At 39.5% G+C, this 19454-nt stretch overlaps 1 protein-coding gene and 1 pseudogene across 2 annotated transcripts in view; both read right to left on the reverse strand.

Annotated features, from left to right (window-relative positions):
• The window catches only part of SLC24A3 (solute carrier family 24 member 3), a 750777-nt gene that overhangs the window by 122133 nt on the left and 609190 nt on the right, over nucleotides 1-19454 (reverse strand). The gene's annotated exons all lie outside the window — the stretch shown is intronic.
• Nucleotides 15529-17492, reverse strand: LOC114026551 (annotated as a pseudogene).

Here is a 19454-nt window from a genome sequence, read left to right on the forward strand (position 1 = left end):
ATATATGGCTGGGAGAGGCAACATGGCGTGGTAGCTGGAGAGCTGAATTTGGAGGCAGAAAGATGAATTTGAACTTCACTTTTGACATTTACTGTGTGGCCACGATAAAGGGACTCCTAGACTTTAGACAATGTCCTAAAGCTCATTTATTTCAAACACATTACAATTTATGTTGGTGAAGGAGACTGTTTTCAGTATTAATACAAAAGATGACATATTAATTCATGTAATGTGGAGGTTCCTTTCTAATTTCTCCAATTTCTTGTATCTTGATTATTTTGCTACATAGTGATACCATAATCATAGAATTTTAGAGCTGGAAGGGACTTCTGAGGACATCTACCCTAATCTTCTTACTTTACAAATAAGGAAACTGAGGCAAAGAGGAATTACACAACTTTTCTAAATTTACACACAGTCCATAGTTGGGGCTCTGCCTTGGGCTTCTCAACACTCATTTCAGTACTTTTGCCACTAACCAAAGCTATCTCCTCATAACTCACAGTCATATAATGCTTTATAGCTTATAGCAAAGATTGGCAAATAGCTGCCAGAGGGCCAAATCCAGCTGCCCATAATTTAAAAATGATTTTTACCTTTTAAAATATAATACAACTTTATTTTAAGTGTTTAAAAAATTCTTAGCTTGGGGTATACACAAACAAGTGGGCTGGATTTGGCCCCTGGCAATGTAGGTTGTCAACTCCTGGTTTACGGAGTACTTTAAAACATGTATTTTCCATTTATTCCTCATAACAATCCTGTAAAGTGGAGAGCGCACGTGGACTTTCCTGCGGTCACTTCTATTACAAGATGAACAGGGAGCAGGGAGATGATGTATGGCTCAGATAAGTTACTGTTATTCCGTGTTTGCTAAGTCGATAAGATGTTTGATAGGAAGTTGAAACTAACACCAACAACAAAACCCTATGAAGTTCCCAGACTATCTGTAGATTTCTATTATTTGTGCCTTTGCTGACTCCATTATCGTAGATAAAAAGTTGGTGATATTTCTGTAGAATTTTCTCTGAGGAGGACAAAGCAATTTACAGACATTACTTCATTCATTCTCCTATCTCAGAAAGACAATATGTACAGACCCAAAGTCTCCTCCTTAGAGCATTGAGAAGCTATTGCCACAGTTGCTCTGTGATTTTAGTGTGGAGTCACACTCAGTAAAAATTCTTCCAGATTAACCCTTTGGCCATAACCTACTGTAAGATTCACTCTTTGTAAATATTTCCCTCCAGGGTACTGTGCTTCATGTAACAGAGATGATCGTGAAGAGATGTCTGAGAGTCAAATTCTGTTAATCAAATCTTATTTCCATTGCTTTATATGCTAATTTGTGAGATGTTTTCCCTCCTAATTAGTCTTTACCTGAGTGGCATGGTGGATAGAGCACCAGGCATGGACTCAGGAAAACCTGAGTTCAAATATAGCTCAGACACTTCCTAGCTCTGTGACCCTGGGCAAGTCACTTCCCCCGTTTGCCTCAGTTTCCTCACCTGTAAAATGAGCTGGAGAAAGAAATGACAAAGCATTCTAGCACCTTTGCCAAGAAAACCCCCAAACGGGGTCACAAAGAGTTGGATGCAACTGAAACAAGTGAACAACAATTTACAGTGTTTAATGCTTATTTCAAAGCTCAATTGAAGCACTGCCCACATGAGGCTTTTCTTCATTCCCCCTCCAAGCTGTGAATGCCTTTCCGCTGAAATCACTTTGTATTTACATGTTGTTTGCCCCCAGTAGAAGAATATGAGCTCTTAGAGGACAAGGGGCTGTTCCATTTTTTTTTTTGTCATTTTGTATCCCTAGTGCTTGGCACATAGTGATATAAAGACCACAGCAGCCTCTCCAACAAGTAGGCACTTAATTGTTTATTGGTTGATCATAAATGAGGTATGAAGTGTTGTGTTAGTTCAGGAGAAGGAGGAACTAAATTCATACTTCACAACTGCTGCTTAATTCAACTGTTTTGTGAGTCTGAATGAATCAAGCATTGGTGCAGTACTTCCTATGTTCAAAGTGCTGTGCTGAGTGCAGGGGATACTAACGAAAGCCGAGAAGGTACGTGGATGGAAGGTTTCATCTGCAAGTCTGATGGAAGAGTCCTATGGTCCTGCAGATGGTGATGCTTCTTCCTTTCCGTAAGTTCCACAGACTGACCCTTGGCAAGTTATTTAGCCTCTCTGGGCCTCAGTTTCCTCAACTGTAAAATGTGGATGACAATAGCACATATTTCAGAAGGGTATTGGGAGGCTCAAATGAAACAATATATGTGATGTCATTTTCAAGCTTTAAAGTGCTAAGTCAGTGCTAGCTGCTATCATCACCACCATCATCATTACTACTACTACTTCATAAAGTGTCTTGTAAATATGAGCCATAATTATTAAGTCTCATATGATCGAAGGTTTAATATTGGAAGAGACCCCAGAAATCATCTAGTCCAATCCTCTCACATTTTAAAGTAGGAAACAAGAGAGTAAGGGAGGTGAAATTCCCTGTCCAGGGTCATACTGATAGTCAGCAGAAGAACTGACATTTGAACTCAGATTCTAATACTATTCCTCAACCAACATTCTCCACATGTACATACTGGTAAGGAATTGATTTTGAAATAAATGTCTGTGTGGAGTTTCTTGTACTTGTAAATTGAGAGGGAGTACATGATGCTTTATAATTTGATTTATACATTTTAAAATATTTTTCATTCCTTTCAGGATCAGTGTCCAGCCTTGGCAAATTATTTTCCTAGATACTATGCCTCCCTAAAACAACCAGGTTGTTCACTGGATAGAATGATGGGCCTGGATTCAGGAAGACCTGAGTTCAAATCTGACCTCAGAGCTTATTAGCTGTGTAATCCTGGGAGTCACTTTACCTCTGTCTTCCTCACTTTTTTCAACTGTAAAATGGGAATAATAATAATAGCACATATATCCCAGGGTTATTGTGAGGATCAAATGAAATAATATTTGTAAATGTTTAACATAGTGCCTGGCACATAGCTGATTAATCTTCCTCCTCCCTCTTAATGTTCCTTCCAGAATATAGCCCCTGCTCTCAAAGAGCTTGCATTCTATTAGAGTATACCACATGTAAACAGACGAGCAAATTCCCAATATGATAAAGGGACAACTCACGGATGGATGCTAACGTATAATAGCCCCTTTTAAATAATAAACATAAAATTTAATAGGTGCCTCTCAGGAGACAATTCCATAACTGAAAAAAGGAAAGAATTAGGGATTTCAGCCATCCTCACAGGCAAGTGGGGGAGATATTTTGCTTTGGTCACCCCTTCAATCCTTCAGATTATAATAGATTGAGCATCTGTTATGTGCTCTACACTGCACTAGCCATATGGGGGAATTTAAAAAAAGTTTGACATGATCTCTGCTATCAAGGAGAACACTGTCTAGTTAGGGACAGAAACCTAGGCCATATGAACAAGTGCATCACAGAAATGGGGCAATCAAATACAATACCATGCATTGTTGGCTGTGAGTAGTTGAGAGAAGGGAGCAATCACCAAGTACTGGAATAATTAGAAGAGGCTGCAGGGAAGTAGTGGGACTTGAGCTGGTCCTAATGACTTGGAAGTTTGACAATGGGGTGAAACTTCTGTGTGTCTGAACCTTAAGCTACCAAGTACAAGGGAAGTTTCAGGACCCAGGCAAGCTAAGATCACGTACGTGTTGTTTGAGCTTGAGCTTTTGGAAGCAGCCAGTGCCTGGAATAATACATAAATTATTACGTTAAGCCTTGGTGACTGGAACATTACTGCAGTAAAGATGCTGACTGATTTCCACACAGACAAAAAACTGGTAACAAAGATAATGGGGCACAGATGTTTCATGTTTCCATGATTCTATGTAAGAATGAAGATGTTCAAAACCTCCAAGTGCAGAAGAAGCCAGTGCTTTTACAGTACAGGGCCCTGGAGATGGATTTGGTCGGAGTTATGTTCTCATTTAGGTAATGGCGGAGCCAAGTTTCTTTGACTTCTCAAAGATACCGAAGATATGTGACAGAGAGGGAGGGGCTTTGGCAGTATTCCTTCTCTTAATTATTACTTGTACCTACTGTCTGACAGGGAATGAAGGTTCCGCAATAGCAGTGGCTAATTGCTAATTATTAATTAGAGTGGTGTACATGCTCCCAAAGAGATGGGGTGGGGGGAGGCCTCCTATTCAGATGCCTTGTGTGTGTTTTTCTGGTTGAAAACTTGAATATAGGCCTCCTCTCCAGTTCCATGTTCAGTGCCATGATCTTCTCCTGGGAAGTTTTCAGGGAGCTTTAATCACCAAAATGCTGGGAACTGAGAGTGTGGTTAATAAGATTACCGCAAAGGTCTCATCTGGTCTGAGCTCCTCTGTCAGTCACATTCTATTTTAAGTCCGTTCTGTGAATCGAGCTTGCAGTTGGATATCAAATTAAGGATATAGTCACAGGTGCAAGGAATGCTCATGTATCAATTCTACTGCCATGGAGAATTAAACACAATAAAAATTACTTTAATGTTATGGTAGGATGATGTTTTTTTTAAAATGAATTTAAGAGATTCTGGCTTAGAACAAGATCTTTTTTTCAGCAAGAGAAGAGGTGAGCTGAGGGAGTTATTTAAAATAATCGAAGACAAAAAAAAATGAAAGAGAACCAACTGATCCACTTGCACTTTAACTATCTGAACATTTATAGATGCAACAATTGGGGCTTAATTATTTGGCTGTCTCAATTTTCCATTTTGAAAATAAAAATTTGGCTATATACTCAAGATAGTAGTGTTTCTAATCACATGGAATGTTTCAGACATCCATAGGATTCCCAACACAAAAGTGATATCTGTATAATAAAGTATATCAAACATTAATTTAATTACAGTTTTGCCACTAATAACTTGTCTTATAATCAATTTGATTTGGTTATTAAAACAGCTGGACTCTTCAGGGGCTCTTATTGTATAGAGACACAATTAGTATTTATTAAATCTATTCAAAATAATCCCTGTCCAGTCAGTGATCAGACTTCATAAGGTCCTACTCAAGATCTACTTGGATTCTTCTTTGTGGTATCCATCTACCAGATTCATGCTTTTGCCCTGGGCATCTCATATGCCTTGAATGTGTACCTTTCTTACCTCATAGAATCCTCTTCTTTGACATGTAGCTCACATGTCATGAGCCTTTCCTGATCTCCTCGACTTCTAGTGCCGTCCTCCTAACTATCTTGCTTTTAGTTACTTTGTATTTATTCATCTTATACTTATGCTCTTTATGCTTATATATTCACTTGTCTCACCCATTAGAATGTAAGCTTCTTGTGAAAAGGGATTGTTTCATTCTTTGCACTTGGATCCTCAGTTCCTACTATAGTACCTGTCATTTAATATACACTTGTTGATTGACTAATTCATATTGAATTCTTCAAGATTCATTAGAGCTAGTGGAACAGAAGTTCTGGCAGGCCCTAGCAAGATGAACTCTATGTCTACTGTCTGAGGACCAGCCTAGATAAGTTCAGAAAGGCTCATCACTAGGCTATGGGGGGGATGATTTTTTTTCTTACTTTTAGCAATTCTTTTTTTTTTTGTATGAGGCAATGGGGGTTAAAAGACTTGCCCAGGGTCACACAGCTAGTAAATGTCAAGCGTCTGAGGTCAGATTTGAACTCATGTCCTCTTGACTCCAAGGCCGGAGCTCTATCCACTACACCACCTAGCTGCCCCCTACTCTTAGTAATTCTTGAAGACCACCTAATAGGTTTGTCGAATAGGTATCTGTATTATTGAAATCAGAAATGTTTGAATTCTTAAAGACTGGGGTAGATAATAATAGCCCATTTTAAGATTTTCAAAGTGCTTTACATATATAATCTTGTTTGCACCACATAGCTATCCTGGAAGTTACTTGCAATTTTTACCCCCATTTTACAGATGAGGAAATTTAGGATGGAAGAGGTTAAGTGACTTTCCCAGGGTCACACAGCCAGTAAGTGTCTGAGGCAAGATTTGAACTCAAGTCTTCCTAACTCCAAGTCCAACAGTATCCATTGGGCCATCTCCCCATTATACGTTTGTGTCTTCTAGGAAGCCAAAGCATTAGATGGTCCATCAATCTAGTAGAACACAAGCAGGCATTGTCTCATTTTTGTATCTGTATCTCTCCAATGGCTAGCACAACATTTAGCAAATAGTAGGCATTTAATAAATGCTGGTTGAACTGGATTGAACTGAATTTTAAGAGCTGACATAGGTCAGCTTGCTTGACTTTTAGTATCCTTTTAGAGAGGAAATGTATTTATTTCCTTCCAAGTTGACTTATATTTTAAATTAGAATCATAGATTTAAATCTGGAAGGGACCATAGGTAAACCAGCCCAAAGATAAGAAGAGTGGGAGGATCATGATAACTGTGTTCAAGTATCTGAAGGGCTGTCATGGGGAGAGGGATTAGACTTGTTCCATTCGACTCCCGAGGGAAGAGCCAGGTGCTACAGGGGAAGGTTGCAAAGATGCCAATTTAGATTTGATGTCAGGCAAAACATCCCAATCATCAGATTTGTCTGAAAGGAGAATGGCTTATCTCAAGAAATGGAGGGTTTCCCCTTCCTTGAAGGTCTTCAAGGTCAATAGATGACAAATTACTGGGTATGCTATACTGGGGATTCCTTTGTATATGGACTGTTCTGGATGACCATTGATGTCTCTTCCAATTCTCAAATTCTGTGATTCAGTCAAAATGAAAGTACTCAATAAATGCTTGTTGATTTGACTTTTTAAGGTCTTCAAACACCGAACCCTTCACTGGGGGACCTTTCCACAATTTGGAAGCTGTCCCTGCAACCCCTTCTTCCTTGTCCAATGAAGACACAAATATCTAGATTACTGAATTCCTTCAGAAATTTTCAAATCACTCCATTCACGAATACCACACACCTTCTGTCAGGTTTTCCACTTTCTTGAACCCTTACCAGTTGCCATATAACCACAGCTGATTAAATGTGTGTTTCATGGTTTGCACTTCTCTTCAGGTATATTTATCTATATTTATTCTCTCTTGTTATTTTCTAAACTTGTGATAATATGACTGTATCCTGATTATTGGCAGAGAAACAGTAATGGGGGCCAGGAGCAGGGAGGATACATGACATATTTTATTAATATGAAACTTAGAATTTCCAAAGATAGTCCCTGTGAGAAGGATCTGGGCACAAGTCAACCCTATTTGGCTTAGAGGGGAACATGTAACAGGAAGGTAGTCCAAAATTAAATGTCCACTATTAGTTTGGCTCAGGGTTGGTTTTTTTTTTTAAACCAAAATCTTACCAATAAGCTGGATATAATGATTCTCAGGTCCAGAAACATGTTGAGAAGGATACAGGAAATGATCCTGAAATTGCTGGGAGTAACTTGGGGACACAGCAGGAGTCAAGATGGTGTCTCAAACTGGGTGATGGCTTCAGAGCACTGCCCAGAAGGTTGAAATCAGAAACCAACACTAGTGCCAACCATGCAGCTGCTAGAGCAGTGGTTCTTAACTTGGGGTCTGAGAACTTGTTTTTAAAAGTATTTTTAAAAAGTACTTCAGTATAGTTGGTTTTCATTCTAATCTTACATATTTTATTTTATGTATTTAAATACATTATTTTGAGAAGGGGTCCATTTCACAAATAAGATTAAGAATACCTGGATTAGAGGAATCACTCGAACTAACTAGGATAAGAAGGAGGGAGAAGGAATTTTCAACTGGTCAGAGTCCCAAGACCTGCCATAAAGGGGTGGATGCATTGCACAAGATTGGGACATGAAGCCTAATCTTCAGAAAGAGAATTATTGAAGAAGTCAAGTAAGGAAGGTTTTTCTTGTCCAGGTAGCAAAGATAATACTTCCCCAGTTCCATGACCAAAGCATCTATGACAAAACTATAATCTTTCAATCTCTCTCTCTCTCTCTCTCTCTCTCTCTCTCTCTCTCTCTCTCTCTCTCTAAGGCAATTGGGGTTAAATGACTTGCCCAGGGTCACATGGCTAGTAAGTGTATGAGGCTGGATTTGAACTCAGGTCCTCCTGACTTCAGGGCTAGTACTCTAACCACTGTACCACCTAGCTGCTCCCAAACTAAAATCTCTTTGAAAGACTGAAACCCAAAAGAAAGAGCATGTTTGGGGTGTGGGTAAAAAAGAAGAGAGGACAGTCACAGGAGTGAAGTACCTTTCCTAGGCCCTAATTCCCACAGCTGGGAATAATCGCTGGGAGAATGTGGTCTAAACAGAATGAGACATATATTGCTTTACCAGATTAAATCCATTGGCTTGAGACTGAGAACTGAGATAATACGTATTGCTAATTCTGGGGACAATGTTAAAATAGGTCTGTCCTGGGCCACCTTCTCCCTCTATACTATTTCACTTGGTAATTTCATTAGCTTCCTATGGCTTTAATTATCATTTCTATACAGATAATTCTCAGTCCCAACTTCTGAGCTCTAGCCTCACATCACCAACCATCTCATAGACATCTTGAACTAGATATCCCATAGGCATCTTAAACTCAACATGTCTACAACAGAACTCATCTTTTCATCCAAACCCTCCACTCTTCTGAACTTACCAATTACTGTCATGGGCACCACAATTTCCCAATCCCTTAGGCTTCAAATCTTGAGTCCTCAATTGCACTCATCCCATATGTGCAGTCCGTCACTAGGTGTTGTTTTTTCTCCCTTCACAACATCTCCTTATTTGTCTCCTCTTTATTTGCAGAGTGTCCACCCTGGTGCAGTCCTTCATCACCTTGCACCTGGACTTTTGCAATCATCTTTTTGTTGGTCTCACTCCAATCTGTCATCCACTCAGCTGTCAAAGTTATCTTTTTAAAGATTAAGTCTGACCATGCCACCCTCTCTTACTCATAATCTCCACTGGCTCCCTATTACCTCTAGGATGAAATATAAAACCACCAGTTTGGCTTTTAAAGCCCTTCATGACATGGCCCCTTCCTGCCTCTCTCTAGTCTGTTTATACCTTTCTGTTCTCCACATACTCCAGGCCTCAAATGTTCACCCTATTCATTTTTGCCTCCTAGCTTTCCTGGATAACCCAGGACTCAGCTCAAATCCCACCTTTTGCAGGAGGTCTTTTTAGTTCTCTCCTCCTTCATCCCCTCACCCTACTAATGCCTTGTCTCTGAAATTACTTCTCATTTTCATTGGATATATTTTTATATACTTTTTTTTGGCATGTTGTCTCTCCCTATTAGAATGCAAATTCCTTAATAGCAGGTACCATTTTTGTCTTTCTTTGTATTCTCGGTACTTTAAAAATGCTTGTTGACTAACTAGTCTGCCAGAAAGGATTAACAGGTACTTAAAGAATAAAAAAAGCTAGGCCTAGTTCCCAATGAGAGTTTTTTTTTCCTTTTTTTTTTTTTAAAGGCAATTGGGGTTGAGTGACTTGCCCAGGGTCACACAGCTAGTAAGAGTCTGAGGCCAGATTTGAACTCATGAAGATTAGTCTTCCTGATTCCAAGCCTAGCACTCTCTCCACTGCACCACCTAGCTGCCCCCCCAATGAGAGTTTTTAAAAAGTCCAACTGACTTAAAAGAACCATATGACTTTGAAACTTCCCTCTTTTATTTGTTATTTCTAATCCCTATATGTTATACATGCTTGACCTATATTGCTTTGCAACATATCCTTTTAAAACAATTAAGAAATATTGCCTACTGTAGCTGGCACTGGGGAAAAGTCTTGTATCTTCTTGTCTTGTTTCACAGATGAGACTAGGATTTGGAATACCCAAAACTCATTCCTCTAAAGTCAGAAGTGATCTCAGAGGTCATCTAATTTAAATACCTCATTTTACAGGTATGATATGTGTGTCCAGGCATGGTGCATCTTATGAGCTCCAGAGTTCTGAGTTGCAATGAGCTAAGCTGATCAGGTGTTTTCACTAAGTTCAGCATCAATCTGGTGAACCTCTGGGAGTAAGGAGCCAATAAGTTGCCTAAGGAGGGTCAAAATGGCCCAGGTGGAATCAGAGCAGGTCAGAACTACTGTGCTGATCAGCAGTGGGGTTGAGTTCATGAGTAACCCCTGTACTTACAGCATAGACAAGATAGGAAAACCCAGTCTTTTTTTTTTTTTTTGGAGACAATTGGGGTTAAGTGACTTGTCCAAGCTCACATAGATAGTAAATTTCCGAGGCTGGATTTGAACTCAGGTCCTCCCGACCCCAGGGCCTGTGCTGTATCCACTATACCACCTAGCTGCCCCACCTTTTTAATGCCCATGTAGGATATTAATGTCCATATGAGTTGATTAAATGTATAGGCATAGGTTCATAAATGATATAGATAGGTATCTCTATAATCTGGCCCACACCTCTCCCAGGGAGACTATGATTTCTGCCTTGAGGGGAAGCAAGAGAAGGGCTGTGGCTAGCTCCTCACTCCTTTCTTTTCCTACCTCCAAGAGAGTTATTGTTGATCAACTGACTGATATCTGTCTGCCCTCTCAAATATCTGTTGGTCTTGGAGGTTGTCTAGTTCAAAACAAAGTCACTTTCCTGGTTATTTTAAAGGAGGTTTAGCCCAAAGCTTATTATACCTGCTAGCCTAGCCCCTTCCCTCCAATTGCTGGCTACATAAAAGACCATCACAAATAGTGACTAACAAATAAAGCCATATCTCCAAGCGAACAGAGTACAGAGAATTTACACAGATTATAATATATTAGAAAACACTTGAGTGAATGATCTCCTCAAAGGGGAGAAAGGTAAGATCTCAGCTTAACCAAGAGAGGTGCCTCAAACTCACTAAAGGGAAATTCCTTCTCTGAAGACTCTAGGGACATAAGCTCGAAATCAGCAACATGTTGAGGAACTGTCTTCCCCTAAATGTTTACAGATTCCAAAGTCATTCTGTTGTCTCTTCTGAGAACTGTCTGATTCTGGACATGTCTCATTCCCAAGAAGCTTTAGCACCAACTCCATCCAGCCCATACCAAGTACTCAGCATTCCTTCTACCAATTTAGGAGTCAGTCTCCTTCTGCATAAGCAATAGCAAATAAAACATATCCCACCCTCAGTTAGAAGGTCAATTTACATATGGATGAGGCAACTGAGACCCAGTGAGGTTAAGTTACCTACTCAAAGTCACAACAGTAAATGGTTGGACCAAGATTTGAACGCAGGTCTTTTGACTGCAGCTCTAGCATTCTTTCCGTTTTATTGCTGGTAGATCTGAAGGTGTGGTCTAGGGCCTATAGGTTGTGGTGCTATAGGGTCTTTAAGCATATAGACTGTATTATCTTCCTTTATACCTTTCTACAGTATATCTTCTTCATCTATGAGTCAAAAGAAAATCATTTACAAATATTAAGTCTGGATATTTTGTGGTTCAAAGAGTGAAATATAATTGACAAAATACCACATTGAGTGAGCGCTCGATCACCGTTGTTGGTTAACATGCCCATTGTCCCTAACTGAAGTCACTCAAAAATGTGATGTAGTGGGGGAAAACGACGCCCAGTTCCCTCGTATGTCATGAACTCAAGGCCCTTTATGGTCTTGGTTACCCCACTCAGGTCATTCTCTAACATATCAATGTGCTTTATAAACCCTTGTGCCCAGAAATAAACTTGATACAGATAAGGTCTGACAAGGGCAGAGTACAATGGGATTATTATTTTTAACTTAGGAGGAGCATTTCCCAGTGCTGTATAGGTCCTATCCTGGGACCCTGGGATCCCTGCCTTTTAGAAGTTTATCACATAATTTAGAATACAATATATAAATACGAAATGATTTTAATCAGGTGTCCGATATATAGTATCCTGGCAACATTCCCCTATTCCTACCTCTATCCTCAAGAGCATTTGAAAGTAGACCATTTATTTATAACTTCCTAGTATTTAGTTGAAGAAAATCTAAACCAAGTGTTGCTGTTTATACCTGTAGATCACTCGAGGCGTCTCATATCATACTTATGCTGGCACTCAGAAGAGATACACCAGGTTTAAGGAATTCTCTCCACTTTGGGCCCACATTCTTGCCTTCATTATGGATGTATGTCATCAGCAACAAAACAACAACAACAACAACCAACAATAACAAAAACCCTTGGCTTTTGTATTGTATTCTGATCAGAACAAAAACCTCACTGTCTCCTTACATACACATATGTACCATTCTAAGCCAAAATGGTATAGGTGCCAAGAGGCAGAAAGGTGTTAAAGAATCCTATAACGTTTCAAAATCATAACTCTTAGCAGTTGAAGCTTTGTGTTTAGATGATGAGGTTAATAACTACCACTGTTAGTTCAATGTGCCAACAGAGTATACAGTGATGCAATTTCCCGGCTGAAATTGACTCTGTGTTACTGATTGAGTATGATTACATTTCCCCATATGAATACAGAATATCTAATATCTTGTGTTTGTATAACATGCTACATTTTCAAAGCATTTTCACATACATGATCTTGTTTGATCCTTACAATAACCTTTTAAAGTACGTACTCCCTTTATTGAGGTGGAAGCGAAGTGCAGAGATGAAAGGATTCACCTTGAGTCTCACTATGTGTTTTACCTGAAACTGAGTCATAAAAGAAAACCAATGAGGGGGATAGTTTATATCTAATGAGTTCCATTTTTATGGTCAATCAACCCAAAAGACAAAGTTGACATAGCTAGGTTTTCTTCCTCTTTTATAGCCATGACGTTCCATTTCCTGCTACAAAGAAACTCCACTCTGATTGACTAACAGTATTGGAAAGTTCAGATCTTTCCTTGGAAACCAGCATTTTCAGAATCTAAACTTTTCTCGGAGATCAGGCATTCTGTTGCTGGCCACGTGCTCTATAACTAGAAAGTTATTGACTTTCAAGTTAAAAGCCTAAAGTGTAACATTCACGTGTACTTCATGGTGAGTCTCTGGAGATGATCAAGAAAGGGGAAAGCACGTTTTGAAATGAGAGATTCACCACAACTCCCCTGTGAAGGCAATCTATGGTTTTAAATCCTTCATATAGACATTTTTTTTTTCTTGAGGGACCACTCGGTCATTTGTGGGGATGCCATTTCCAAAGCCTAGGAAGGAAACCACAACATCTAGAGTATGATTACATCAAAATGTGACTTTGCCCTGCAGAAGAGCTGCTCTTAGGGGATCAATTAAGAGAGATTTTGGAGCATAAGTTAGATCAAGATGTGTGTTGCTGAAGGACAAAGGTATTTTACCAAAACTTAGTAGGGGATGGAGGGACTGGGGAAAGGCCTGGTGTAGAGAGATGGTAAATCATTTGTTGGAGACTGAGGGTGGGGAGAGGAACATAAAACCAAGAGATACTTAAAATTTCTCCCCACCTCCCAATTCCAGATAAGAGTAGTTATTGGTTGTAAATTTGTTCACTTGGTGGGATAAATACTGGGGAGGGAAATCTCAACCTATATATACAGCAATTTAAAAATATTAAATTTATATCTCCAATTTAATAATTAATAAAATATATGTAATATGAGTAAGAATGTACCTTGATGCATGTATCCCATGCTGTCTTGATCTCTAATTATTTGTGTACTTTGTCATACTCCCTCTATGATGTGTTTCCTTAAGAGCTATGACTTACTTATTTTTATAGTACCCTATACCATCTAGTACTGCATTTTACACGTAAAGTAGGTGCTTAATTGTTTTTTTTTTTCCTGACTGTGACTCTACAATATTTGAATTTTTTTTCTGGCTGTTTACAACATTTTTCTCCTTTACCTGGGAGCTCTGGAATTTGGCTATAATATTCCTGGGTATTTTCATTTTGGGACTTCTTTCAGGAAATGATCAGCAGATTCTTTCAATTTCTATTTTACCCTCTGGTTCTAGAATCTTAGGATAGTTTTCCTTGATACTGTCTTGAAAGATGATGTCTAGGCTCTTTTTTTATCATGGCTTCTAGGTAGTACAATAATTTTTAAATTATCTCTCCTTGATCTATTTTCCAGGTTAGTTGTTTTTCCAAAGAGATATTTCACATTTCCCCCCTATGCTTTTGTTTTGTTGCTCCTCGATGTCTCATGGAATCATTATCTTCGACTTGCCCAATTCTAATTTGTAAGGAATTATTTTCTTCAGTAATCTTTTGTACCTCCTTTTCCATTTGGCCAATTCTGCTTTTTAAGGCATTCTTCTCTTCATTAGATTTTTGTGCCTCTTTTACCATTTGACCTATTCTGTTTTTTTTAAGGTGTTATTTTTTTCTTCAGAATTGTTTTGCGGTTCTTTTACCAAGTTGTTAACTCTTTTTTCTTAATTTTCCTTCATCACTGTAATTTCTTTCTCCAACTTTTCCTCTACTTCTTTTATTTCTTTTTAAAAATCCTTTTTGAGCTCTTCCAGGAATTCTTTTTGGGCCTGAGATCAATTCACATTTTTCTTGGACTTTGTTGTCTTCTTCCGAGTTTTGTGTTTTGATCTTCTCTGTCACCACAGTAACTTTCTATGGTCAGGAGTTTTTTGGTTGTTTGTTCATTTTTTCCAACATATTTCTGGATTTTTAACTTTATATTAGAGTTGGACTTTGCTCTTGGGGTGGAGGAGACACTGTCTCAAGCTTCAGATTTTTTGTGTAGCTTTTTTTTTCAGATGTAATAATCTTTTAATCTATACAGTCATTTCACAACTTAAGAAATTCCAGTAAAATTAGGAAAACTTTGCAATTCCAACGAGTGAAATCATAAGGCTTACAAAGATACCATATGATAAAAATTTAAAGTGTCTATATAAATGCACATATGTACATTTCTATAGCACAGATTCCAAGTTTTTCAGGTATTGCTAGGAATGGAAAATAAATAAATTAAAAACCCAACTACTCAATACATCCTTTAATGAAGTTAAAGGGGATAAGCATCTGATGGTGATGGAAGTGAAGATGGCATTAAATGCTTACGATTCCTAGTAAGGAGAGCAAACACATTGATGTCTCAAACAGCAGAAACTGTGGTTTCCTTCCGTGATATTTTACCAAAGTCCTCATTTGTTTACAATAGGTGCCTTACAGATTAATCTACTCAATTATAAGATATTACTTTTTCCTTCCCTCAAGATGGAAAAGATACACATGTAGTAAAAAAAAAAATGGATTATTGCTCCAGGATCAATATACATAGTAATATTCGAACCCACATGGAGCCAGATTCTTTTAACCATGTATTTTACTCACCAATCTTTCACTGGTTAGCAAGAATCTGAACTTCAAAATCTCTAAATAAAGGTTAGGTATTAAATATTAAAGTTTATAAGCCTGCTATACTAAGCACACAGAAATGGGAACAAATTTGTTCTATGATGATCAAAGGAAAAGAAAAAAAAAAGCTTGTAAACTGACCAGGCACTTCACATGAAAACTGGGCCAGAAAAATAATTCTTAATGTAATTTAAAATTACATTTAAAAGTAAAAAAGCAAAACCAAAACCAAAATCAAAGGTGCTCCTCCTTTCCCAAAGTAGACAACCAATGCATATTCCTCAGGAACTCTCTTGGATTTCACCTTCTTCCTCAGAAGAAAGTGCTGGATTTTCACTGCCAAAACTCTCAGTGGATTCATTTCTCTCTTGGCCAAGGATTATCACGTCATTCTTAGATCCTTTCAATACCACATGTAACACTGGGTACTCAATCACCACTTTGTCTTTCAAATTGTCTATGAGACTTTTACAAGGATCCAGTTCATAATACCTAAGTCATGCTGCATATTTTCAATCTTCATTAAAATTTGAATTCCACTCTCAGAAAAGCCATAAGTTTTTAACCTCTGCTGAATTATAGGATCAGATTTTTCAGGATCAATGTAGGTTGTTAACATTTCATGAAGCTTCTTATCACCGGGAACTCCTTTTTCCACATATTCAGCATGACTCTGAGGAAACAGCAGTTTCAGATGCCAATAGAAGCGCTGTTCTTTCCTATCAAATACTGTTGAATTCTCTCTTCTTTTGGTGAAGCCAATTGGTAAAATTCTTAAGTCAATATTGTGTCTCCGTGCTCGGTTTTTCATGTAATTTAAAATTCTATTTGTTGCGGGTCTTTTCAAGAAAATATCTCTAGCAATGTAGTCAGCTGATCTTCCTACATCTTCCAAAAACCTATAATCACTTAGAAGATTAATTTCAGTAAACTGCTTTAGTGAAACAAATGCTGTCTTCTCTCGAATGCCATTGCATGTAAGCTCCGTTTTGTGTTTCTTCACACAGGCTAAACTGCAGGAACATTTCATACAGTGTGGACACCTGTCCTTTGCTTCTTCTGTACCACATGTTTCACAGCTTGACATGGCCAGCTTCTGCTTGCTGCCCACCCGAAGCTCTCTGGGTGGCTCCTGTTCCTCTCTCAGCTCTGCTCCATCTTCCCTCACCCAGGCTCCATCCATTTCTTCTTCCTTCATCTCTTGCCCATGCATCACTTCTTCCTTCACTCCCTCTTTCTTCACCTCCATTCCATCCACTTCTGTCTTCACTTCCATTCCATTTCCTCCTTCTTCACCTCAAATTCACCCTCCTCCTTCTTCACTTGTATCTTCACATCCACTTCTGTCTCCATCTCCATCTGAACTGCCTCCTCCTTCACCTCCATTCCTTCCATCATCTCCTCTTTGACGTTTCTCCCATCTATGATCGCTTCCTGAATTTTCATCCCATGCATCAGCTCTTCTTTCACTTTCAATCCACCTGACATCTCCTCCTCCTTCACTGTCATCTCTCTTGTTCCCATTTCTCCCACCATCACCTCTTCCTTCACCTCCACTCTTCTCATTACTGGGATACCCTCCTCCAACCAGCCCAGCATCTCCTTCTTCATTTGCAGTCTACCCACCACCTCTTCCATTGCCTCTAGTCCATCTAAGAATTCCTCCTTCACCTCTACTCCGTCTATACATTCCTCCTTCACCTCTACTCCGTCTATACATTCCTCCTTTACCTCTACTCCGTCTGTACATTCCTCCCTCACCTCTACTCCGTCTATACATTCCTCTTTCACCTCTACTCCATCTATAACCTCCTGCTTCATCTCTACTCCATCTGTTGACTCCTGCTTCACCTCTACTCCGTCTATTAGCTCCTGCTTCACTTCTGGCCCCTCCACAAATTCCTGCTTCACCTCGGGGTTCACCTCCACCCTCTCCTCCATCACCTCCACCTTGATCTGCAGCCATCCCACTCCAACTTCACCTCCAGCCCTCCCCCATTGGGCTCCAGTTTCAGCAACAGCCCCATCCCCTTGGCACCCGCCCGCCGTCCCCATCCGCACTTCAGCCATGTCTGCCCATCCCGCGGTCCCACCCTGGCCTCTGCCGCAGGGCCCTCCCCCCACTGGGCCCGGCCTGCCTCCGCCTTCCCCCAGCCCTCGCTCTGGCAGCCGCGCCGGGAAAGCAAATGAGCGAGGGAGCGAGCTACAGCCCCTAAATCGCTCGCTGCCGGCCACGAGCATCCATGCGCTCCATGTAGCTGTTTTCTGAGATAGTTCTAGGGAGTGTAAGCTTTCAGTTCTTACAAGGTGGGATGATCTAAGGAAAGGTGTGTTTACTACTCTTCTGGTATGTGCTCTGGTCTGTGAATGCCCACAAACACTATTTTCTGGCCTGGAACTGTGACCAGAGTCCCCAGTTCCCTGAAGCCACAAGTTCTGGCGTGCTGGTGCTCCTCCTCACCCTGGGAATGTGATCCAGATCTGAGTATGGGCAATGCAAAAGAGTCTTGCACTCAGTGCCAGCAGAGGAACCCCTGTAATCTTCTAACCAGTTGTCTAAGCCCTTTTCTGTCTGTGGGCTGAGAGATCCAGAAGCAGCCACTGCAGCCGCTGGTTCAGTCACCCCAATGCCTGCTCCTGGTTTGCTGGGGTCCTGCCTACACTGACCTTCTAGGTTGTCTTGGGCTGGAAAGTTCCTTCATCCTGTCCTTCTGTGGCTTTTCCCTCAAGAATTTGTTTTGGGGGAGGCTAGGTGGTACAGTGGATAGAACTCTGATCTTGGAACTCAAAACCAACTTCAGACACTTGACACTTACTAGCTGTGTGACCCTGGGCAAGTCACCCAGTTCCAGCACTCCTCAGGCAAGCCATTTAACATTTCTGAGGCTGAGTTTCTTTATCTGTAAAGTAGGAAAAATAGCACTTGCATTGCTCACTTCACAGGGCACTTAAAACATTTAGGAGAGTGGTTTGTAAACCTTAAGAAGTTATAGAAATGGGAGTCATATGAATCAATTCAATTCAGGAAGAATGTACTAAGTCTCTATTATGTACCAAGCTTTGTACTAGGTACTGGTGACACAAAGACAAGAATGAAATAGTCTTCACCTTCAAGAAGCTTATATTCACCTGGAATGAATGAGCACATACTCAGAGAAATGAATGCAAACTCTATACAAAGTATTTGGGATAGGGAAGCACTAATAGCTGGGAGGATCAGGAAGATCTTCACTTAGAAGATGATTTGAGTTGAGAATGGTAACTATTGAGAAACAATATAGTATCATGGATCAAAAGCTGGTTTAGATGTCAGGGAGACCTGTGTTCAAGTCCTACCTTTGACACATAACAGCTATGTGTTGTTGCAGCATAGGTGCTGAGTTATATTGGTGGTAGATAGGACTCCCTAATGCCAAAGAAATCACAGGTGTTGTAACCCCCACCAAATCTTATTGTAATAGATTAATAATTACGATTACACAATAGTCATTTTTATGTAAATCTACACAAGCTATTTTTAACCTTTTGGGATCAAGAGAGCCATAGAATGGATTTCCATAAATTTCTCTCCATTTTCATCCATGGGGTTCAAGTAAAGAGACCACTGAAATTTGAAAGCTCTGCACAGCTTTATTCAGTAAAAAAAAAAATGTTGAAAGCTCACTACCTACCATTCAGGATTTACTAGGCATCTGTAATGGACCAGTTAACAGTAAAAGATAAAGTTTCTGCTTATCAAGAAGGTACAGTGTATAACAGTAGATTCAAACTCAAATAAAAATGGATCCTTGCTTCACAATATTGACTTAGAAAATCACAAATATCTATCTATCTATCTATCTATAATCTATCTATATCTATGTTGTGTCATGTTTTTATTTGTCTTGTTAAACATTTCCCAATCCCATTGTAATCTGGTTGGACCATGCTTGGGAATTTTGAAAGCAGCAAGTTTGATACTTCTTTTCTACCATTATTATACAGGTAGAAGTCCACTAGATGATAGTGATAATGGGCCTAAATGACATCAAGTATAATTTAGGTTAAACATCTATTTTTTTTTTCCTGTACGGTGGCTCCAGATTACCAATTTGAATGTCTTTCCTCTGTCCCATTCACTTGGTTAGTTGTTTGGGTGTTGTGGACACACCACCTAAAAAAAAAATCTTTTATTTTTCCTTTTTTTTTTTTTTAAGTAGGGAC

This window comes from Vombatus ursinus, unplaced genomic scaffold (genome assembly GCF_900497805.2).
Source record: "Vombatus ursinus unplaced genomic scaffold, bare-nosed wombat genome assembly UNPS02014841.1, whole genome shotgun sequence".
NCBI classification, from domain to species: Eukaryota; Metazoa; Chordata; class Mammalia; order Diprotodontia; family Vombatidae; genus Vombatus; species Vombatus ursinus.